At 37.3% G+C, this 3,442-nt stretch overlaps 1 long non-coding RNA gene across 1 annotated transcript; it reads right to left on the reverse strand.

Annotated features, from left to right (window-relative positions):
- Positions 332–905, reverse strand: LOC110432063. Its single transcript, XR_002449545.1, has 3 exons — positions 849–905; positions 536–733; positions 332–370 (listed from the first exon to the last, which is right to left on the reverse strand). It is a non-coding gene; the product is annotated as an uncharacterized LOC110432063 (long non-coding RNA).

Below are 3,442 nucleotides of genomic sequence, written 5' to 3' on the forward strand. Positions count from 1 at the left end.
AGCACCAATTAATCCAGCCAAGCTAGCACCGCCTAGCATCTCTGAGATGATCCTACAACAACACCTTAAGAAGATCTGTGAGAACCAGCAACACCCTTAGAAGATCTTGGTTGCTGACTGCAGACCTTCAGCTGTCACAAGTATCATTAGTTTGAAACTGTAGATACCACATTAAAAAATTGAGATAATAGAATCAAGCTGACGTTACTCGATTAAATGGCCAGGCAGGGCATCTTTATAGCATCGCCTAGAGTCTTGATTTCAGCATAAGAGCGTGGCACTAATGTTTTACGTCGAAGGACAACATTCACAATAACTTCACAATATTTTATTCCAAGAGCCTCACCCGCTAGCTTATTGTTTGGATTAACTGAAACAACAGTTGCCTTAGCCACTTTTTCATTACCCGACGAGGCAAATAAGATTACCTCATTTCCAGCCTGAAGTACATGAACTTATGAGAAATGGATAATGCTAGGTTGAGCAGATATTAAATCACAAGTATAAAATTTGCATGAGAGGTTGAGAAGATTACAAGTGCATCATGTGAAAAGTGTTGGACATCATTCCTTGCTGATGTTGTAATGTTCATGGCAGGCGAGGTTGTAGGGGCTACAACATGTTGATTGGCGTCACCATCAGGTTCCTCATTACAATTTTCATTCTCCACATAGTCATCCTCTTCTTCACCATGAACATGTTCATTACCCTCACCAAGTTCAGATCTTGGGCTCTACATCAAGCATATGAAGAACAATCATAACAAAGGAAGTGCTGAATGTAATATGACAATTAAGACATGTTAGGTACTAAAAGTTCAGATTAGTATCACAAAAATATAGATTTACCATGTGTTGTCTTGAGTTAGAACCATGCTGTGAGTTTGTTTCAACATTTAAAAATTCCCGTGCCATCATTTGCTCCTCCCTTTGTTGCATTTCCAAGATACTTTGTCGTAGCACTAGATTGTCACTTTCTGCCTTTTGGCGTGCCAAAATTTGTATTTGAAGCCTTGTCGATGAGTATGCCTTTAGACCTGGGGCACCAATGTCTTGAGGAGTGGTCCTAGACCCAAACAACGGACTCTACCCCTTGGCTCCTTTTTCTCCACAAACAACAACAAAAGCATCACCTTGCTGAATTGCCTTGTCCTTCAACTCCGGATAGATTTCAACAACTTCTTTTAGGGAATCCTAGGAAGAATTAATATGTATGTTAACAAATATTTGACATCAAATAATTTACATAATACTTCAACTCAAAATCTCAGATTACTATGGTTATTACTACTACTGTATACTACAGCAAACTAGTGTTGGTCCATGCTTTCTAGAAAAAACTTACAATTACTGATGTTGCTGGCCTTAAAGGCTCTCCATTTTTTCTTGTATGTGTTTTTATATAGACTTCATCTCTTCGAGGAGGACGCCCAAGTTGCTGAACCTACAAGTTTTAAATTTGGACATGTCAAAATGGCCCAAAAATGATCCATTCAAATGAGGTAACAATGATAAGAGGATGTACCAGTTTATGTGCAGCAGAAGCATAGCTCACACTGCCTGATGTATGAAGAAACATCAGCTTTGCACGATTGTTTTTTCCTCTTTCCATCAGAGCCTATGATAAGAAGTGTTATTACTACTACTACAGATTACTATTTTCCTCTCTACTTATATACAATAAATATACAGATTACTACAAGTCCAATAGAAGTAACTAGAAAAATAGACTCATAGTAGTTAATCCTTACTTTAGACTCAGGAGACCTCCAATATTTGGAAGAGAATCCAATTCATCATCATCTATTCTATTACCATGTAAGTTCTTTAATTGTTCATCAGTCAATGTTTCATCAAAAATTTGTCGTTTAAGGTTTGCCTTAAACTGCCTCCATTTTGCTCCAGCGCTAGCCATAACCCAGTCCAAGTCTACATCATTTATATCAAATCGTTTCTAGAAAGGCAAGAAAAATAATTCAATCAGTATGGAAGAAGACATGAAGAGCAATAGCACAAATACCACACAAGTATCATAACAATATATAGATAGTACCTTTATGTCATCCCAAAGTGCTATCTTCTTTTTAGCATCCACAAGCCTCCAATCAGAGCATCCAACCGGCAACATTTTCCGTGATAGAATTCCAATAACACTAGAAAGCTTCCTATAATTTTCTCCAGCAGGCTGCCCTATTGAGTTTAGTTCTATTTTAATTTTAGTCATTGTGCCAGGTTCTTTTAATAATATATCATCCATTCTACTGAGACTCCTTCCGCCTTTCCTCTTCTTTTTTGTATTACTATGCATATCTGCAACTATAAGGTTCATCAAGAATTAGCTACAAGATTACAAAGTGTGATAATATGCTACGTAGGATAGAGGTGCAGCAAGCAGACATTCAGAGTTTCAGGCTCGGTAAGGCTGACTGAAGCCTAAATTTAGATAGTGTATAATTCTTAAACAGAGGTGAAGCAAGCAGACATTCAGAACTAGTACTTTGTCGAACAAGAGCAGCCTAGATTTGTAAGAACTATTAGCAGGTTTGTAACTAATAGCAATAGCATGGAGAACTTTTAGCAAATCGCAGCATGCTGTACAGAGACATGATGAAAAATCACCTTCATTATCACTTAAGAAGTCTCCAATTGTTTCACAGAACTTTTTGTTTCAGGCCTTGGCTGCAAATAATGATTGTTAGGTGCTTCTTCCCTTGTGCCCTGAGTTTTCTGTAGGAACATCATGTGATTGTGAATTAATCATCTACAAATCTGCATGTACTATTCTACCATGACAATGCATTGCAGGAACTTTAGGGTAACCTTTATTCTTTTCCTAGCTTGAATTGGCTGCACTATGTCTTTCATAGAAGGAAGATTCTTAGATTCCAACTTCTTTTTGTTCCTTGCACATTGTGCTATTTTCTGCAGCTCATACGGATTGATAAAGGCGTCCTTATTGTTTCCTCTTGTCCTTGATATTTTTACTCCTATGAAAGAACAAACAAGTCAGCCAATTTTGATTAAGCATAAGTGCAACTATTTTGCAATAAAAGAATAACAAAAACATAGCAGCCACACTGTGCAAACAAGACTTACTTCTTAGGTTGTTTTCTAGGCTTTTTTCGGTCAACAATTATACCATCTATATCAGTTCTAACAGCAGGGATAATCCCATTAACAATATCCACAGTCACACTGACATTTAAATCAGGCAATGGCACAACTAGTCCATTGCCATTTTCAATGTGCTCAATCTCCAAATTATCAATGTCATAGTAGTCTTTTGGTTTTGATTGAAAAATAGGAACCCACTCAATATCAGTTCCATCAGGAACATAGAAGACTTGAACTGCTTGTGATGCTAGAATGAAAGGCTCATCTGAAATTTTTTCACCGGTATTGAATAAATGCTTAAAGTTGACACTGGTGACCCCAAGTTGATC

The sequence above is a fragment of the Sorghum bicolor genome, chromosome 1 (assembly GCF_000003195.3).
Source record: "Sorghum bicolor cultivar BTx623 chromosome 1, Sorghum_bicolor_NCBIv3, whole genome shotgun sequence".
Lineage (NCBI taxonomy): Eukaryota > Viridiplantae > Streptophyta > Magnoliopsida > Poales > Poaceae > Sorghum > Sorghum bicolor.